Raw genomic sequence first — 22,427 nt, forward strand, 5'->3', positions numbered from 1 at the left:
CGGCCCGAGGAGAAGGAGATAGAAGACGCCGCGGAGGAGATGCTGGACGAGAACGCCGGAGGAAGAACCAGAAGAGCCAGAAGAACCAGAAGAACCAGAAGATGAAGGAAGATAGAAGAAAGAAGAAGCATTTAAATAAAGGGATTGTCAAAAACTGTCTCTTGTCATTTTTAACATTTTTGACACTTTTTTCGTGAAATGGTAGGCCCTTACCATTTCACACGGGGGGGCGGGATCTGGGGGTCACCTTGTTAAAGGGGGCTTCCAGATTCCGATAAGCCCCCCGCCCGCAGACCCCCACAACCACCGGCCAGGGTTGTGGGGATGAGGCCCTTGTCCTCATCAACATGGGGACAAGGTGTTTTGGGGGGCTACCCCAAAGCACCCTCCCAATGTTGAGGGCATGTGGCCTGGTAAGGTTCAGGAGGGAGGGGGGGCCGCACTCTCGTCCTCCCCTCTTTTCCTGCGGCCTGCCAGGTTGCGTGCTCGGATAAGGGTCTGGTATGGATTTTTGGGGGGACCCCACGCCGTTTTTTTTTTTTTTTTTTGGCGCGGGGTTCCCATTAAAATCCATACCAGACCTGAAGGGTCTGGTATGGAATTTAGGGGGAACCCCACGTCATTTTTTTTTTTTTAATTTTGGCCGGGGTTCCCCATAATATCCATACCAGACCTGAAGGGCCTGGTATGGAATTTAGGAGGACTCCCACGTCATTTTTTTTTTTAAATTTTGGTTCGGGGTTCCCCTTTGGGGAATTCCCATGCCGTTTTTATCAATGAACTTCTATGTGTATTGTCGGCAATGCAATAGCCGCGGGTAGTTTTAAATGAGTTTTTTCCTTCAAAATGTCATTTTGCTGTCAGACTGTTCTAAACACAGGAAACATGCGCCCCTTTACAGGCATACTATAGACACCCCCCAGGTACGAAATTTAAAGGGATATTACACTTTTATTGTTTGACTTTAAGCATTATTAAAATCACTGCTCCTGAAAAAACGGCCGTTTTTAAAACTTTTTTTTGCATTGATCCATGTCCCCTGGGGCAGGACCCAGGTCCCCAAACACTTTTTATGACAATAACTTGCATATAAGCCTTTAAAATTAGCACTTTTGTTTATTCATGTTCGTGTCCCATAGACTTTAACGGTGTTCGCGTGTTCGAATGAACTTTTTTCCTGTTCGCATGTTCTGGTGCGAACCGAACAGGGGGGTGTTCGGTTCATCCCTAATTGTGGAGAACCTCTTCACTATGTAACTCTCATCCCCACCCAGATAAATCCTCATCCCTCTCCACAATATATTCCCATCCACGCCCAGCATCATCCATCCCTCTCTACATTGTATCCCAGCCTCCGCCCAGCATCATCCATCCCTCTCCACAATATATCCCCATCCACGCCCAGCATCATCCATCCCTCTGCACATAATATCTCGACCTCCGCCCAGCATCATCCATCCCTCTCTACAATATATCCCCATCCATGCCCAGAATCCTGGAGAGCGATAGATGATGCTGTGCAGAGGTGGGGATATAGTGTAGAGAGGAATGGATGATGATGGGCGTGGATGGGGATATATTGTGGAGAGGGATGGATGATGCATGGCGTGGATGGGGATATATTGTGGAGAGGGATGGATGATGCTGGGCGTGGATGGGGATATATTGTGGAGAGGGATGGATGATGCTGGGCGTGGATGGGGATATATTGTGGAGAGGGATGGATGATGCTGGGTGTGGATGGGGATATATTGTGGAGAGAGATGGATGATGATGGGCATGGATGGGCATATATTGTGGAGAGGGATGGATATGCTCGGGGGAGGTGGTGATACATTGTGGAGAGTGTTAAAATAAATGTGCGTGCACCAAAGGACTCGATAGCCAGTGGGTGTATTCGGTGGGACGGTCAGTTGGTGGGCCCTGAGGAATGTTGGTGGTCAGGCCTCAGGGGGGCCCAGGCCTGAAGTTGTGCAAGGGGCCTCAAAATTTCTGATGGCTGCACTGACTGCACATAGCCTGTGTAGAAACCAAAGGGATGGACCCAGCAAATCCACCCACTACAGGCTGCTTGTAGAAAAAATACAGCAGGAGGGGGTGGATAAAAGACCAGTCACCCTGCACAAGGAGAGAGAACAGCAGTGACTGGTCTTTGTCACAAGAAGCTGCTGCACAGATGCAAAGGGGTTAATTTATCAAAGGCAAATAGACTGTGCAATTTGCAAAGTGCAGTTGCACTCTTCGAGGGCAGTTGCTCCAGAGCTTAGTAAATGAGGTAAAGCTTTGCAAAGAGTACCCAATCACATGCAAGGAAAATAAAGCAAAAAAGCTTTTTTGCTTGCACATGATTGGATGAAGGATGTCAGCAGAGCTTCTGCTCATGTAATAAGCTCTGGAGAAGCTGCTTTTGCAGAGTGCAACTGCCCTTTGCAAAGTGCACAGTCTAATTGCCTTTAGTAAATCAACCCCATAGTTTCACAATGAATTATTGTACAGATCAAGGAGAAGTAAACAAATAGCACTAAAATTCAAGTAACAATACATATAATATTTGTTTATCCTATAGTTCAGCTTTAACTCTTTCACTGCCCTTTCACTATGACATACGGACCCACAGAAGTGCCCACAGGTGGCCAAGTCCGTACTCTGTACAGACCTCATTTCTCCCTCTGCTATAAGCTCATGGTCACTTCAATGACCATAAGCATATAGCAGAATTGTTCAGCAGACTCTGCTGAACAATTCTATAATTCTGATCAGCCAATTACAACCAAATGATCAGAGTTAATAACCAAATTTTGACCGCCCCCTTCACCCATGCTGCCCCTTCCCTGTTCCTAGCCTCTCCATATCCCACCACTAACTTCCATCTAAAACTACTCACCCCAATCTCCTCTCCTATCCCCTTCACCCCCGTTCTTCCCCCCAGCACTGATTACCCCCCACACACACCTGATCTGACCCCCCTGCAAACCTGATCCCTGCAGCTACCATCATTAGCTGGCATGCCTCCTCCTCCACTCCCACCAGCTTCAGGTGCTGCATGGGGCTTGGGGGGAATCAGATGTGTCCCCTCCAACACTCAGATCACCCCCCCATACTGCCCCCGCAACCCCAATCCATGCCTGCTCCAAGCGGCATCCCTTCTTCCCTCCAAATGCCTGCAGCTTCTCCCTGCACAGAGCTCTGGCAAGCTGTCAGGCTGGGGATCGCGGCGGGGAGGGTGAAGTTGGGGCTTGGGGTTTACCAAGCTCCCCTGTAGTAGAGTGGACACAGACAGCGATCACTACAGATCACTCCTAGATGTCGCACTGACAGCTGATCGTAGTAAACCGAGAGTGTTACTATGTATCAGACTGCCATTTTATGAATGAATTAGGAATCTCTATACAGATTCCTTATTCATTCAAGTACAGTGCTGCAGAGAAAGGGACTCTCTCTGTCTCAAAAAAAAAAACATATGGGGGTCTGTTTAGACCTCTAATATCTCACCAAAGACTCCCTCCTCAAAAAAAATGCATCACCGATCACCGGCCGGGGGGGAGGGGGTGAAAGGCGGTGGTGGTGGAGAAGACCCAGGCTGAGGCTTGTATTCTCTATTGTTCTCTTTTGTGGGCGCCGCACGGGCTAGCAGCTGCATGCAGATCAGATGACAGATTCTTTTCATGTGAGGGGAGGCGGGGAGCGGGCCTGGCACCGGGCCCCTTGAGACGCTTGGGTCCCTTACAAGAGTACTGCCTGTACCCCCTGATGGCGGCCCTGCGTGCAGTACAGTAATGATGTCACTGCTACTCTTACAAAGTAATATCTAGGTTAGCATTTCTTGCACATAAAGTGAATTTAAAGCTGAATTCCAGTCTGGGGGAAAAAAATAAAAGTCAGCAGTTACAAATACTTTAGCTGCTAACTGCGTACGTTCAGTTTTCACCATTTTGCAAAAAGGTGTAATTTAAAAATTACAAATATTTGTTATTTATTAACTCAATGCAGGTTAAGCTTTTATATTTAGTAGGAATTTTGTAAAATTTACTGTGTCTTTATCTGCTTATAATGATTTTAGTATATTTTTAATGAAAATATTGTTTTGATAAACATTTGGTAAATATCATTTTGCCCTTAAAATCAGTAGCACCTTATTTGTATTCTACTGGTCACGTGCTTTCAGAAAATATATGGTTTGGGAGATCTTTAACAAACTCTGAAAGCTGTAAGGGAAAAATAAAAAAGCAATGGAAAAATTGCAAAAATGGCCTAGCCATCTGAGTGTACCAAATGGAGCACAGGGCCTGGCAGCGAAAGGGTTAAAGCTACTAGGTCAGCATAACAACCAGTGAACTAGACCTTAGCAATTACAGCTCCTTTTTTCAGAACACTTATGGGACATTTTTTTGGAAGAATAAGATAGTTATGTAATGTAAAACCTGTTATATATTGTTAAAAAGAACAAAATCAGGCATATCCAGTACTGCAATAATGTGGAAAGTGCTATACCTATTAAGCACAATTAGATATTGGTTTATTTTAGTAAATCTGTGGCTAAGTTCAGACATTCAAGCTTTTACATATTTATGAGGTATTTAACTATGCGCTACCACTCACAACTGAAGACCAACAAGTAATAAAAGTAAGAAATACTAAAAATCAAGCAGCTGCTCACATTAAATGTATGTGTCTCCACATAGATACAGGTATAAATATATAAATAACTTGGGAGAGGGATCACATTATTCATATTCAGTCTACTCCTGAAGAATTCACGTGAGCGATGATGCAACTCATTAGGCAAAGCCGGATGATGTCACTTCTGGTCATGGCTGAAACTGAAAGTACTGGTGAGAGGATCACTGTTTGCACAGCATTGATTTTAATGTGCTTACACTCAATTGTTTAAAAGTGAGTGCATTTTTGTTTAAGATTTGGCTGCTTAATGACTAGGCCATTTTTTGTGATATGACACTGCGTCACTTTAATTGACAATTGTGCGGTCGTGCAATGTTGTACCCAAACAAAACTGACATCCTTTTTTCCCCACAAGTAGTGCTTTCTTTGGGGGGTATGTGATCACCTCTGCGGTCTTTATTTTTTGCCCTATAAACAAAAAAGTGTAACAATTTTGAAAAAAACAAAATTTTTTACCTTTTACTATAATAACTATCCCCAAAAATGATTTTAAAAAACAAATTTCTTCATCAGTTTAGTCCAATATATATTCTTCTACATATTTTTGGTAAAACAATCGCAATAAGCGTATATTGATTGGTTTGCACAAAAGTTAAAACAAGGAAAATGGGGCGCCTCTGAGTATGTATCAATAAACATTTATTATAAAAAATAATATCCACTCACATGGAAGATAGCATATCTGCATTCAGGCATGTCTCTGGATGAGAGGAGAGGGACTGCAAGCTTCAGCATGTCCACAAACGGCTGGCGAATCCACATAGGATGATGTGAGGTGGTAGGGCACAGCGGTTCTTCTCCTTGGCACACAGAACTGAGATGTGATGGTATGTAGAAGCATCCAGGCATGTGTGGGTTCCAGTGGAGGGGGAAGGAGGACGCCGGGTCCTGTCACAAACAGTGCCGTGATGTTGTCAGTCTCCTCTGGTAGCACGGCCCTGGAGAGGGAACCAGAAAGAGGCTTGGCACGCACAGCAAAGTGCTGTGTGCCAAGGAGAAGAACCGCCCCACCACCTCACATCATCCTATGTGGATTCGCCAGCCGTTTGTGGACATGCTGAAGCTTGCAGTCCCTCTCCTCTCATCCAGAGACATGCCTGAATGCAGATATGCTATCTTCCATGTGAGTGGATATTATTTTTTATAATAAATGTTAATTGATACATACTCAGAGGCGCCCCATTTTCCTTGTTTTTTCTCAGCCTGTTTGGACCTTGCTTCTGGTCCCATCGGTGGCAGCCCTGACAGACCAGTCTCTCTATATATATATATAATCATCATATATAGTTTCCGACCCCCCTGGACTATCAAGGTATACTCTATAGAGGTACTGTTGCACTGCGCCTGTTTTACTTGTAAATTCCGCAAAAGTTATAGCATCTACAAACTATGGAAAAGATTTATGCCATTTTTATTATTAGTGCGACATTGTGGTGGACAGATCGGACACTTTTTACACATTTTTGAGACCATTGACATTTATACAGCGATCAGAGCTATACAAATGCACTGATTACTGTGTAAATGTCACTGTGTTCCCTAGTTAGTGTTTATAACTGTATGGGGATAGGACTGACTGGGGGAGGAGACATATCATTGTTCTTACTTACTAGGAACAAACAATATGTCTCCTCTCCCCTGACAGAACAGGGATTTGTGTATTTGCACACACAAATCCCCATTCTTGCTCTCGTTCGCACCCGTCGGCCAAATGCATCGGGTCCCCCACCGTGCCGTGGGCGTGCGCATGCCTCAGGCAGCTCTTAAAGGGAAAGACGTACCCATACGGCAATTCGAAAGAACGTGCCACTTTGCCGACGTATATCGGCATGAGCCGGTCGGCAAGTGGTTAAATAAAAGAGGGTTTTTACTGATTTACACTAAGGAAGGCTTCCTTTAATTTGCATGATTGCTATTACTGGGGGCATACTGAGGATAGGAGCGGAGTGTGACGGTGAGGTTACAGGAGTGGAGGACCGCATGAGGATTTCTCATTCAAGCACTAATAGACCTATATGAAAATATGGTTCTTTAACTAAAGCAAATGGGCACTCTACACAAAGGTGGTGCACGAGGAAATTGTGAACACATTAAGGTGAAGTAAATTGATTTGGATCAGCAACTGACAGAATTTAACAGATTGAGAACACTGGATTTGAAGTTTAATATTTATCGGCTTGCCTGAACATCTACTGATAACACTTTAGTAAATAGTACGAACTTTGCTGATTGCACTGGGACTATATCATCAATGCCCATTTCTAAGTTACATTTTTATCAGTATTAGATCATTTATTATTTGCTCTTTATTTATTTGCACTATTATTTGTCAGTACGGGATTATTTATTTGCACTTTATTTATAGCACTGAAGTTGTGAATGCAACTATTTATTGTTATTAATTATTACTTATTGTTAAGTATTATTTGGTGCACTTTTGCACTTGCACTTTATTGAATGAATTTATTTGTTTTTCATGAATAGTCTACAGCACTTTGTCTATATATAATTTATTGCCTGTGCAGATCACACTAACTTTGCAGTTTTTTAGAATCTTATTCCTCACATTAACTATTGGTTAATTACTAGAGCAAATCCCTCATTATTTATACATTTAAGCTTTTACATATTGTTACCATATAGCTAAGCTCCAAAAAAGCCCTTACTCGTCTCTGTAGCTATGGAGCAGCCTTAAGGTTAAATTTGTTATCTCTCAGCAGCTCAGATCACCCTGCCACCCACTGGACCTGCATTATGAATCACTGTAGAGATTCAATTACTGGAAAGTTGCCGAGTCACGGCTGGGAAGAAAAAGCAGAACTGAGCTGCTGTGAGAAAAACTTCAGTCCTTTTGGTGTGAAATTTGAGTTTCTCCACAGTGCCTGCAACTACACAGGTCAGGATGGGCTTGTTTTGAAAGGTATTTCCACATTCATAGCCAGATTGGGACAATATCTACTTTATATTTGTTACAGGTCCCCATTCACATAGCAAACATTTTTAAATTTAAAAATGTGCAGCTTGCTTTGTAAATGCTATTTTATAGAGTTTCCAGAAAGGAAAAAAAATATACTTTGGTTTAGTAGGGACTGGCCAAGATTCAATCCTTCAATTGACTTTCATAGAACCAGCACGTCAGATTTCTGGCATGTGATTATGGGCAGCTATAGTCACTAGCAGTAATCCCGTACAACACCTCTACAGGAAGGATTGAGCAATTTTCTTTTTCTGCAACCGGTGGTTGCAGGAAAGAAAATTGCATAATCTATGGCCTGCCTTAGTTCTATTTGTTATGAGGGAAGTTGTGCTTACTATAATTAACTCTGTCTGGAGTCAGATACTTCCTACATTGTATTAGATTGAAACACTGAGGGGGTCATTTACTATAGCGCGGTGGCGCTAATTAGCTCTAATTGCAGCAAATCAGCACTAATCGCAGTAATTATCGCTAAAACGGTATTCACTATAGCACTGGTGAGAAAATACTCCCAAACTGAATTTACTATAGTTCCCTGAAAACAAATAGCACCCAAACCCTTACTCTGCTAAAACCTGGAGAACTGCACATGGAAATATTGTTTAGAGCATGATAAAATTGCTTAAATGTTACTGAAATATGCAGTATATTATTTAAAGATAATCTGCTTTTAAACTGTGTGAAAAAGTGATTTTACACTGAAATATGTTTAATAGTCTGAGAAGAGATAAATTCCCCATTTTTGTACAACTAGGTGCCAACACAACTGAGCATGCTCAGACCTGCAAATAGCTCTCATTTTAGCTCCAGTGTCTTTTTTTACAGGGCGCTACAGTAAATACGAAAATGAGCGCTGCGTTAAAGAGCATTTTTTGGAAGTGAAAATGGGCGCTATTATAGTCCAATGCAAGTTTTAGCCACTGATTCTAATGGTACAATTCAAATTAGTACCATTAAATCCTTTTAATGTTGAGATGAAACGTATCTTTCTCTGAAATAAATTTTCCTTTGCAACATTGTTGCTTCTACTTCAACTGTTTTGTTTTTAAGAATACTAGAATGTGGAATGTTTTGGTAAAAATATATTTTTCTCTGTCTACTTCACTTGTTACTCTCCATCTCACAACAATATTTACCCAAACTCACACAGGTGTCTTTACAAAGCACAAACAATACTATTGCTGATGCAAATTTAAAACGAGTCCCAATTTTTTGTGCTTTTTATTATTTCCAAATAATCATAATTTGAGCCCAAAAAATGTGGTATGTGTACCAACATCAGAAATCAAAATGTAATTCCCTAAAATTTGAGGGTAATACACTGACCCACAAAGAAACAACAAATATCACAAAATAAATCAAGAAGAATAACTCTTGAGTAATGTAATTCCATCACCTGTATGTCCAAAGAAATGCAGTATTTACAGTATGTGTAGGAGGTCTTCACATGTGGCAGCTCCGTGGCTTAGACGTTGGAATTTCTGCTTAGCATCCCTGAAGGTCTGTGTTTGATTCCCAAACATGCTGTTTCATGTAGAGAAGTTGTCTCATCTCCCAGGTCCTAAAACTATGTCTAAATGTAATATTTATGTGTAGGAGGGTTCCACCACCATCGTGAATCTTGCCAGATACACTATCTAGTCAAAAGTATTGTAACACCTGCCTTTACATACACATGAACTTTAATGGCAGCCCAGTCCGTAGGGTTATAATTTGATTTGGCCCACCCTTTGCAGCTAGAACAGCTTCTGGGAAGGTTAGAAAGGCTGTCCAAAAGGTTTAGTGTGTCTATAGGAATGTTTGACCATTGTTCCAGAAGTGCATTTGTGAGGCCAGGCACTGATGTTGGATGAGAAGGCCTGGATCGCAGTCTGCTCTAATTCAGCCAAAATGTGTTCTATTGGGTTGAGGTCAGGACTCTGTGCAGCCAGTCAAGTTCCTCCACCCCAAACTCACTCATCCATGTCTTTATGGAACTTGACTGGCATGGACAAAGTCCTGACCTCAACACAACAGAACACCTTGGGGATGAATTAGAGCAGAGACTGTAAGCCAGGCCTTCTCATCCAACATCAGTGCCTGACCTCACAGATGCACTTGAAAGAATAATCAAACATTCCCATAGACACACTCCTAAACCTTGTGGACAGCCTTCCCAGAAGAGTTGAAGCTGTTATAGCTGCAAAGGGTGGGCCAAATGAATTTTGAACCCTACGGACTAAGACTGGGATGTCATTATAGTTCATGTGCGTTTAAAGGCAGGTGTCCCAATACTTAGGCCAATATATTGTATATTGCTTGTGACACTGAGAATAGCTATGAACTTAGGGCTGGTTCACACCACAGAGATGCAGCGAACATGTGTGAGGCTGCCAGCTGGTTAAGTGGGTAGCAATTCTGTCTAGCAGCACTGGGGTTGCTGGTTCACTTCCCCAACATGCTAATGCTTGTGCTTATATGTTCTCCCTGTGTGGGTTTCTCACTACAATCCAAAGACATGCTGGCATTTTATTTGTCTGTCAAAATAGTCTCTAATGTAAGAAAGTTAGTTTTGGACTTTAGATTGGAAGCTTATTGCAGCCAGGGACTGATGGTAAAGTGGTGTTCCGGCCAAAATTGTACTTTTTAAATAAAAATACCCCTATAATACACAAATGTAATGTATTCTAGTAAAGTTAGTCTGCAAACTAAGGTCTTTTTTGTTAGTTTATAGCAGTAGTTTGTTATTTTATAAACTTACAGCAGGCCGTGGCCATCTTAAGTGTGGGCATCTGAAGCCAGACTGTATTTCTTCCTGGATCTCATCATTGCAGATCTCGCACATGCTCAGTGCAGCACAAGCAGTGTAATAGGTTTCAGGTCAGGTTTCCATAGCAACGGCAGTGTCAGAGGAAGTTGCCGCCCCTTCCCAGAAGGCATTGCAAACAGGAAATGATGTGATGGGCCACGGCCAGGGAGGAGGAAGTGAAAAATTAATACAGCAGATATACAGTAGGTGCTGAGAAAAAATATATATATATCCAATTTGTTTACAGTGCACAGTTTAGTGAGGGATGCTAAAGAGTTGTAAAAGTGGGTGGAACTCCACTTTAATGTTTGTTAGCACTAATCATGCCCAGGGTCTTGGACATTTAAAACTGTAGGGTTTACACTGTACAGGTACATATGCTTAAAAAACTGTTGCTTTGTTTATGTGCATGCAAACGGACTTTGATCTTTGGCCTGTAGTTGGAGATTTGATGCACATAGCCAAGGGCTAACACAGTTGCAAATAGTATTATGTGTTCCTTCCATTAAGATGCAATCACTTTAGACATACACGAAGAGACAGATTGAAAGATACTGGTGGGCGTGTACTTCTATTGGGTGTGTGTCAGTGTGCTAACAATACAACCTATCTTTTAGGGCTGCAGTATGTGGGTTCGTTTGGCCTGAGAAGATCAGGTTTTTTGCTGTGATTTGTGGAGGAGAAGGAATGATATTGTGCCTATTGACAAACGCCCAACTAGGGCTGTTTGTTTGCTGAAATTCTTGTGCATTTTTTCAATCAAAAGTGGGATTATGTGGCCATGCTGTCAATGTTGTGTGTGTGTATTGTTCCTGTCTGACCATGCAAACATGGTTTGGAAGCATGTGCTGACCTTCTACTCTTTGATCTCATTGCTTAATCATATACACACAGAAATGCAGCTTCCAGCAGAACATGGTCACCAATGTATGTATATGTGTGGATATGTGGGGTGGTGGCGGGTGTTATATTTTGAATATGTGGCTTTTTTAATATTATGTTGGAATGCTTTGTAAGAATGACTGTTAAGTATGTTTCTATAATCTTGCAGATAAAAATGTGATGTGTTGCCCGAAAGTAAAGCTGTGTCCACTCTAGGTTTAGACAAATTTTAGATTGTAAGCTCCTATGAGCAGGGCCCTTAAAACCCAATTGCTAACTGTTTTGCTAAATGTAGCACCATATATCCCGTAGAATTTTTTTGGAAGCTAATAAATGAATGTACATAATTTTGTTTCTGCTTTCAAAATAAAAGTATATTATTGAGCTTGTTTGTTGTTTGTTTTTCTCTTTTCTTTCTTCTTTTTAATTAGTTTTGGGGGTGGTGGTTTGGGGAAGTGTAAGATCTTTTATCTTAGGCTGCTTTCACACTGGAGGTGCTTTACAGGCACTATAGCCCTAAAAATAGCACCTGTAAAGAGCCTCTCCTCTGACTCCAGTGTGGGCTGATCCTAGGTTCACAACTATACCTTTTTTAGTGCGTTTTGCAGTTTTCAGAAACTCTACAGCACAATTACATGGTTTTCCTATGGTATTAGTTCACATCTATGCATTTTGCGGCCAGTGCTTTTTTGGAAATTGTCTGACTTTTTTCATGCGATTTGCGGGTAATAGATTTCAATGGAACTGCACCAGAAATGCAACTGTTGCGTTTGTGATGTGATTTTTGATGTGTTTTGCGGTTATTATTTTAACACTGTATATACAGTATCTCACAAAAGTGAGTACACCCCTCACATTTTTGTAAATATTTTAATATATCTTTCATGTGACACCACAGAAGAAATTACACTTTGCTACAATGTAAAGTAGTGATTGTACAGCTTGAATAACAGTGTAAAATTACTGTCCCCTCTAAATAACTCAACACACAGCCATTAATGTTTAAAACCACTGGCAACAAAAGTGAGTACACCCCTAAGTGAAAATGTCCAAATTGGGCCCATTAGCCATTTTCTCTCCCCGGTGTCATGTGACTCGTTAGTGTCACAAGGACTCAGGTGTAAATGGGGAGCAGGTGTGTAAAATTTGGTGTTATCACTCTCACTCTCTCATACTGGTCAATGGAAGTTTAACATGGCACCTCATGGCAAAGAACTCTCTGAGGATCTGAAAAAAAATAATTGTTGCTCTACATAAAGATGGCCTAGGCTATAAAAAGATTGCCAAGACCCTGAAACTGAGCTGCAGCACGATGGCCAAGACCATACAGTGGTTTAACAGGACGGGTTTCACTCAGAACAGGTGTCACCATGGTTGACCAAAGCAGTTGAGAGCACATGCTCAGCGTCATATCCAGAGGTTGTCCTTGGGAAATAGACATATGAGTGATGCCAGCATTGCTGCAGAGGTTGAGGGGGTGGGGGGTCAGCCTGTCAGTGCTCAGACCAAACGCCGCACACTGCATCAAATTGGTCTGCATTGCTGTTGTCCCAGAAGGAACCCTCTTCTAAAGATGATGCACAAGAAAGCCCACAAACAGTTTGCTGAAGACAAGCAGACTAAGGACATGGATTCCTGGAACCATGTCCTGTGGTCTGATGAGACCAAGATGAAATTATATGGTTTAGATCCAGGACCAAGGGAGGGGTGAGATTCAACCTTATGCCTGCACACCTTGGGTCCGCCGTGGCCGTTTTATCCGCTGCTCTGGAGGCTTTGAAAGGCTTACCTTAGTCACTTTTGCTGTCTTTTAACTTGTACCATGTGAGTTTAAATCTTGAAGGCTGTTTAGTGTTTTCATTAAAGCTTTGGTTACTGTATTACACTATTGGTACACTTTTTTATTCACGTGGAGATTATATGAGACGCACGGCTGGAGTTCGGATGCTTGCTCTAAAACCCTATCCATGTGGTTTAAATGCGCTTTAGCCTAACATGAGAATGTAGGCATTGGAATTCGGTGAGTGCATTTCTTTAGGGGAGTGGAATCACATCGACTATAGATCCTCTTCAATATTTTATGGACTTTATTTTTTATATTTTGGAACATTTTTTTTTTTTTGTGTAGCTTCACTAGCTACATCATATCACTTCACTTGTCACAGGGTGCTTAGTGCTATTTGTCAATTTAGCGCTATAGCATTTATTATATTTAGGCACATGTCAGTTATATTTTCATTTGTAAATTGTGAGTCACATGTCACTTTAGGGGATTTAATACTCCTTGTGCACAAACATTTAGCGCCGCTATTTTGACTTTGTGTCATTATCCCAGATTGACCAGTAGTTAAAATTCAGCTTTTATATTTGATCTTTTTAAGTGGCAGCTTCCACATACTCTGTATCTATCCAGAGGCACAGTGGCGGTATTTTGAGTAGTGGCGCCTTTTTCTCAATTATACCCACAGGATTACAAGTGCTGTAAAATAATAGTAGCCACACAAAATATTGACAGTTTGGGCCCAATTTGGGCATTTTCACTTAGGGGTGTACTCACTTTTGTTGCCAGCAGTTTAGACATTAATGGCTGTGTGTTGAATTATTTTGAGGGGACAGCAAATTTACACTGTTATACAAGCTGTACACTCACTACTTTACATTGTAGCAAAGTGTCCTTTCTTCAGTGTTGTCACATGGAAAGATATAATAAAATATTTACAAAAATGTGAGGGGTGTACTCACTTTTGTGAGATACTGTAGCTGGTTGCTAACTGTATGGACTTTAAGGGGAATTCCACGCCAAAATGTAAAAAAAAAAAAAAAATGGCGTAGGGCCCCCCCAAGGTCCATACCAGACCCTTCAGGTCTGATATGGGTATTAAGGGGAACCCTGCACCAAAATTTGGGCTCCCCCCAAAATCCATACCAGACCCTTATCCGAGCAAGCAACCTGGCAGGCTGCAGGAAAAGATTTCTGATTGGGACTCTAAAACAAAGTTAATACTGCAGTTGCAGGAACAGATTCACAGGACTCAATCACTGTGTTTAAAATGTCCGTTCAGTGTCAAAATGTATTATTACATGTTATTTTATACATAGGTAAGAAAGGGGTGGTGTGAGTTATTAAAAACAAACAAATAGAAATATATTATTAAAAGCTAGCGAATAGAACAATTGCAAAAATAAAACATTGAGAAGGGAGGGGGGAGTAGAGAGCGTTTAGTAAGAGATGTGACTGTGTTAGGTAAAGGTTACAGAACATATTTTAACAAAATGAAGTCTCTTGTGCTTAAATGAACAGTACAGTGAATGTCATTTCTCTCCTTTTGTTTATTTGATGCCATTCTTCTCCGCGTTACATTCAGCCGATTGCTGGTAACTCCTGTTACATTGACGCAGAGAGACGGCGTCCTGTTCAGCTCTCTCCTAGCTTTCTCACAAAAATGGGTTCATCAGGGCTGGTGGTACATTTGTTGGTACAGCGGGTAGTCACACAGAGGCATAGCCTGATGAGGACGTAAATAAATATGAGAAATAGGAACATCACAATGTAAGCACCTTGTTTCTGTAACCATGTTGCTATGCCATATAAAAAGTCACCAAAACTTCCTGAACCCTGAAAGGGGTTCCATCCATTTTTAGCAATATCCCTGGCCTTATTCTTTAGTTCTCTTATCTTAGCAAGATGCCCTTTAATAATGTCCTCATTATCAGAAATGTATATACAACAGTCAGTGTGAAATACCTTACACATCCCACCTTGAGCTGCAGTGAGATAATTTAGCGTTAATCTGTGCTCTAATACTACTTTTTTAAGCTGAGCCATTTCTTCATTTAATAAACCTATATCAGTGGTAGTAAGGTTAATAATCTCATCTACAATTCTAGTGTAATTATTTATTCTTTTCATTGCTTCAGTTCCTCAGGAAGGGAACTCAATTCCTCAGGAAGGGAACCATGACCATGCCATGTCACCTTCAGTGAACACCTCTCTTTTGAACACTAAAGGGTATTCTGGACTTTGATCTGGTCGCACTGTATCTCTGCGAACAACCAAAGCAGGTGCTAACTTCCCAATATAACATGTACCTGTAACATTAGTAGGAAGCCAGGCGTAAGCTTTATTTCCACATATATAATATAACCCTCTACGTATGGACGGTATGCCTGCTCCTAAAAAACTGAGAGCAATAACATGGAATCTCAGGTAACCGATATTTTCACATATTGGGAACTGTGAGCAATTTGTACTATAAAGGGTTCTATTTAGTTCTGGATCTGGGATATAATAATATTGACCATAGTTTCCTCCATAAACTGTAATTTTTGCTCCGGTGCAATCTGAATTGCCCAACCACGTACATTTAGTGTTAAACAGGTATGTAATGTTTAAACAAATCTGTGGAGTGTTTATCTGTTTTGAAACCATCAAAGTTACTGATCTGTGCTCATTAGCTGTGGAGACTATGTATGAGCCATTTATTCTGGTCCTGTTTAGATCAGTGAATTTGAGAGGCATTGCTATCATCGGTATTGTTCCTGTTTGGGGATGTAAATGAGAACACACCCAGCAGTTACTAGGGTTGCTATGGGTTGCATACAATTTTAACATTTGGATGAAAGGGTTATTTTTCCATGTCTCAGTTCTCACAAACAAAACAAAAAAAAACAAAACATTATCATCATTTTTTCAAAGGATATCATCACTTCAGGATTTTTTTGCAGTGAATGGTGTGAATCCAGGTAGGCTTTCCTTCCAACTTGACTGCGGAACCGGTTGTCAAAAGCACCAAATGTGGTCCATCAAATTTTGGTTCTAGCGGCTTTCTGATGTGTCGCTTGATGACCACCTGGTTGGATTCTGTAAATACCTGAAACAGAATCTGGGTCGGAGATAGATTTATAAACACCTTCATGTATTTTATTCAATGTTATTTGCAAAATCTGAACATATTCTAACAGACTAGAGTGAGAAGCCTGTAACTGTTGGGGAAAATATAGCCCTGTTTTGGGTGGCCCTGCAAATAAAATCTCATAGGGGGACAGCCCATGTGGTTGTTTAGGGGTAGTTTGTACAGAACATAGGGCTAATGGCAAAGCTTCCACCCATCCTTTTCCTGTATCTCCTTTAATTTTTGCACATCTGTTTTTCAAAATTCCATTAAGTCTTTCAACTTTACCACTACTTTGTGGATGATATGGTGTATGGAAAGCTTGCTGTATGTGAAGGGCTCCCATTACCTCTTTCATTACTTCCCCAGTAAAATGGGTTCCTCTGTCACTCTCAATAGTTTCAGGAACTCCATATCTACAAACTATTTCATTAAAATTTTTCTTTGCTGTTGTTTTTGCATTTGCTTTAGCTACTGGCCAGCTCTCGGGACAACCTGAGAACATGTCAACACAAACTAAAGCGTACTCATAGGTGCCTATTCTGGGCATCTGAATGTAGTCTATTTGAATTCTTTGGAAAGGGAAATCTGGCTTAAGAGAATGCTTTTGAGGAACATGGACAGGCCTCCCTGCATTGTACAGAGCACAAGTGAGACATGAAGCACAAAACCTGGCTGCAAATGCACTAAATCCAGGTGCTATCCAATAGCAGTCAGTAAGTGCCACCATCGCGCCCTTAGCAAGATGACTGACGCCATGTGCCAGTTGTGCTAAAACTGGGTACAGACTCCTGGGTAGACACCACCGGTTGTCAGTGCTCCACAGGCCCTGCTGATTTTGGGTAGCATTACGTTTGATCCAATAATTGCACAAAGATCTTGTGAGCCACAAATGGATTGATGCCTATAAAGTGAATTCCAATACCTAAATCAGCTGCACACACTAACCACGTTTCATACCGTGTATGTGACAAAATCAAATAAATAATTGTGTATGCGCTAGAAAGATGAGCTAATATGTGATTAAAATAAATAAATAAATAAATAAACTAAAATGGATATGATCAAAATAAATAAGCAAATAAATGCAATATTGTAAAATCTATGAATCACAGTGAAAAATATTCAGTATTAAATGTTATAAGCAATAATCAGTGCCATTCGCCTGTGAAAAAAAGTGAATAAAATACATATATAAATATATCAACATGCAACATGCAAAACGTGAAAAATCCAGGTGCTAATTGTAAAATAATGCAATGTCCAACAACTCGAATAGAAACGATTCATAAGAATGAAAAATATAATATGAAAAACATAAAGTGCAAAAAATTAGTGTCCAAAAGAATTAGCATTCCTCATGTTCTTCCTATATGGTGTGCAAATAACAGCATGCTTCAGTGCCCTCCAGTGACCCCCACTTGCTATTGGTTATCTGAGCGAGGTGATGATCATTTCCAACAGATCCTATATGAGCCCAGGAGTGGCTCTATTGCGTGTTTAGACACTGTTTAACCACTGTGTCACACGCTCAGAGGTGAGCACATGAGCAATTGGGGGTCACTGGAGGGCACTGAAGCATGCTGTTATTTGCACACCATATAGGAAGAACATGAGGAATGCCTATTCTTTTGGACACTAGTTTTTTGCACTTTATATTTTTCATATTATATTTTTCATTTTTATGAATCGTTTCTATTCGAGTTGTTGGACATTGCATTATTTTACAATTAGCACCTGGATTTTTCACGTTTTGCATGTTGCATGTTGATATATTTATATATGTATTTTATTCACTTTTTTTCACAGGTGAATGGCACTGATTATTGCTTATAACATTTAATATTGAATATTTTTCACTGTGATTCATAGATTTTACAATATTGTATTTATTTGCTTATTTATTTCGATCATATCCATTTTAGTTTATTTATTTATTTTATCACGTATTAGCTCATCTTTCTAGCGCATACACAATTATTTATTTGATTACGTTGGATCCACTTATTCTTCTCTTCATCAGGGGCCTGGTTCTGTAACTGAATTAGAGTTTTTACATGCCACTGCTCTTCATGAGGAGAATCTGTCCCCACTACCTGGGCGACCCCTACAGTGGGTATGACTCCAAATGCCATAAGGGCAGCATCCTTTGCCGCTAGGTCTGCTAAAGCATTTCCTCTGGCTGTCATGTCATTTCTCCTTGCATGCCCTTTTACCTTCAAGATGGCAACTTCTGCTGGTTTCTGAAAGGCCTCTAATAGCTGCTCTATGAGTTCTGCATGTCTCACTGGCTTCCCTGCACTAGTCAGAAAGTTCAGTGCTTTCCAGATAGGCCCAAAATCGTGAGCTATTCCAAACACATATCTGCTGTCAGTGTAAATGTTTCCCCTTTGATTCTCCAGGAGATGACATGCTTTGACTACAGCACACAACTCCGCTTCCTGTGCTGACATCTGGGGTGTCAATGCTTCCTGGTGTAAAATGGTGTCTGTAGTGGTTACAGCAAACCCCGTGTGTGGCTGACCATTCTCAGTGTAAAATCTGGTACCATCTATGAATAAGTGTGTGTCACAATCTGATAAAGGCTCATCTTTTGCTGGTGTGACAGAGGCCCTTTCTACCTCCATCAGAGCCATACAATCATGAGAAAAACTCTCAAGTTCTACATCAGTACCATTTGTTGCATCTTCCTCATCAATTATAGGAAGAAGAGTAGCCAGATTTGAAGTAACACATTGTTTGGTTATTAAATTCGATGGAGCAAAAAGAGCAGACTGATACTTGTCAAATCTACTGGCAGACACATGTCTGGTATTTACTTCATTCATGATTTCCTGTACTGCATGTGGCACATACAGGATCAGAGCAGAATCTAGTACAAGCTCAGTTACTTTGTCTAGCAGCAAAATGCAGACTGCTATGGCTCGCATACAACTGGGGGAGCCTTTGATGACAGGGTCTAATGAGGCTGATACATACATCATAGGCCTCTGTTTGTCTCCATGTAGCTGGGTGAGTACACCTGCAGCAAATCCATTGACTTCATGACAGAACAACGAGAAAGTCTTAGTATAGTCAGGAAGTCCAATGGTGGGAGCTTCAGACAAAATTTTAATAAGCTCCTTCATCTGCAATTTATTGTCCCATGTGAGTTTGAAAGGGTTTCTAGTGGTAGCCTCATTTAGAGGAGCCATAAGTTCTGATGCATTTGGAATCCAGTCCCTACAATATCCCACTAACCCCAGCAAGGCACGTAGTTGCCGTACATTTCTTGGCTTTTCAAAGTTTTGTAGAGTTTTAACTCGATCTGGGGTTAGGTGACGGATTCCATGTGAAATGCAGTGACCCAGGAAGATCACTTTCTCTTGGCAGTATTGTAGCTTATCTTTGCTAACTTTGTTGTTACTGTTATAGAGAAATATGAGAAGGCTTACTGTTTCTCTGCTACAAATGTCCTTTGTATCAGAACAAATAAGCAAATCGTCTATGTACTGAAGCAAAACTGTGTTTGGGTGTGAGGGGGACCATTGGTCCAATACTTGCTTTAACACAGTATTATATTCAGAGGGGCTACTCACATAGCCTTGGGCAAGCTTGTCCATGCTAACTTTTGGGCATCATGGGTAAATGAAAAAAGATGCCAGCAATTTGGGTGCAGGGGCACCGAAAAGAAAGCATTTGCAAGATCAATCACTGTAAAGCAGGTGCTGGAGGCAGGTATTCCACTTAGTAAAGTGCGGGGGTTGGGCACAATCGGGGTATCTGCCTCAATTATCCCTTTCATGACTAAGCCTATTTTTGAAATTTGGTGTTTACAAGTTAAAATCCGTATTTTTTGCTAGAAAATTACTTAGAACCCCCAAACATTATATATATTTTTTTAGAAGAGAGTCTAGAGAATAAAATGGCGATTGTTGCAATATTTTTTATCACACGGTATTTGTGCAGCGGTGTTTTAAACGCAAATTTTTGGAAAAGTGACACTTTCATGAATTTTAAAAAATCCAAACAGTAAAGTTACCCCAATTTTTTTGTATAATGTGAAAGATGATGTTACGCCGAGTAAATAGATACCAAACATGTCACCCTTTATAATTGCACGCACTCGTGGAATGGCGACGAACTATGGTACCTATGAATTTCCATAGGCGACGCTTTAAAAATTTTTTACGGTTACCAGGTTTGAGCTACAGAGGAGGTCTAGGGCTAGAATTATTGCTCTCACTCTGACGATTGCGGCGATACCTCACATGTGTGGTTTGAACACCGTTTACATATGCGGGCGCGACTTCCGTATGCGTTTTCTTCGCTGCACGAGCTCGCGGGGACGGGGGCGCTTTAAAATTTTTTTTTTTTTTTATTTATTTATTTTATTTATTTTTGTACTTTTATAAATTGTGTTTAAAATTTTTTTTTTTTTTTACTTTTATTGCTGTCACAAGCAATGTAAACATCCCTTGTGACAGTAATAGGTGGTGACAGGTACTCTTTATGGAGGGATGGGGGGTCTAAAAGACCCCCCATCCCTCCTTTACACTTCAAAGTATTCAGATCGCTGAAAACGGCGATTCTGAATACTGTATACTTTTTTAAATTCGGCGCCATTGGCAGACGAGTAAACGGGAAGTGACGTCATGACGTCGCTTCCGCGTTTACAATTAGAAGGCTGGAACGAAGCCGCTCACAGCTTCATTCCAGCCCGCCCCCAGCCGCCGGAGATTCCCGATTGGACACCGGGCCTCCCGATCGCACGGGAGGCCCGGTAACAGCGGCGGGAAGCGGCGGGAGGGGGGGATATCCCCTCCCGCTCCTCCGGTATAACAGCCGAGCGGCTTTTAGCCGCATCGGTTGTTATACTCGGATAGCCGATCGCCCGCTGAAAACAATGGTACCGGGATGATGCTGCAGCTGCGGGCATCATCCCGATATAACCCCGGAAAGCCGAGTACGCATATGTGCGTTCGGTCGGCGGGAAGGGGTTAAATTGTTAATGGCTCTCAAATCATGCACCATGCGGTATGTCACCTGCCCACCTTCTTGTCTGGCTTTTTTACAATTGGGAACAGGAGTGTATTGACTTGGGACTTAATTGGTACAACAACCCGTGCTGCTTTTAGTTGAGTGATTTCATCCTTTATCCCCTCAGTCTGAGCAATACTCAGTGGGTACTGTTTAATCTGTGGGAGATGGGCTCCTGGTTTAATTTTTATCATGACTGGGGGGCAGTCCAGCAGACCTACATCATATTTGCTGGTGGCCCATAATTCAGCGGGAATCACTTTCAATTCTGGTGGAAATGGTGGAGTGGAGTCTTGGATTAAAAATACTCCACAGGCAGAATTTAAAACTCCTGACAGACTACTGACCACTTGGACTCCTGTAGGAGTGTAGTCTATGTTTGCTAAAATTTGGTTCAAAATGTCAGCTCCCAAAAGATTGGTAGGAACTGTGTCTGAAACTAACACTTTAGTGACAATTTCTGTTTGCTGTCCTAGCCTGAGTTTAAGTGGCTTGGACTCAACCAAATCAGTAGAGGTCCTGGTTAGGCCAACACCAGAGATAACATTTGTAGATAATAATCCTGGAGGTAAGTCCTCTATATTAAAAACACTTCGGCTTGCACCAGTATTGATTAAACAGGTTAATTCTGTTTCTCCTCCAGGATAGGGGAGTTCTTGTAAAAATAATTTTACTCTGGCCTCGGGACCATTGTCTCCCCTATTTAACATGATTGATACTGGCATGCCATTTTCCTATGCCTGATCCACTGCTTTTGGCAGAGAACTGGGATCAGCATGAGGTGCCTCTAAGCTCTTTTCCAGTCTATAGTCAGGAAGATGGCAGAATTTGGCTATGTGTCCTTCCCCATCACAATTGTAGCATATAATTGTTCCCCAATTGCCATGATTTCTGAAATTGCCTTTGCCTTTGCCTCTTCCTCTCTGCTTTCCCATGTACATAACCTTGGGTTTGCTGTCTTTTTGGTTAATCCGGTTTTCTATGGATAACAGGATAGGCAGGATGTCTCGAATAGACATATTGCCTGCCTCAGGCCTTGCTGTGAACAACTTTTCTTTCAACTGGGGTATTAAACCATCAAGAAACCTTTGTTTCACCAATTGTGTAGATGGACTTGCAGTTTCTCCCACCTTCTCTTCCTCTATTTTAATGCCTGCTTCCTCAGCCATATCACTTAACCGCCTCCAAT

This window comes from Aquarana catesbeiana, linkage group LG05, assembly GCF_042186555.1.
Source record: "Aquarana catesbeiana isolate 2022-GZ linkage group LG05, ASM4218655v1, whole genome shotgun sequence".
In the NCBI taxonomy this organism is placed as follows: Eukaryota; Metazoa; Chordata; class Amphibia; order Anura; family Ranidae; genus Aquarana; species Aquarana catesbeiana.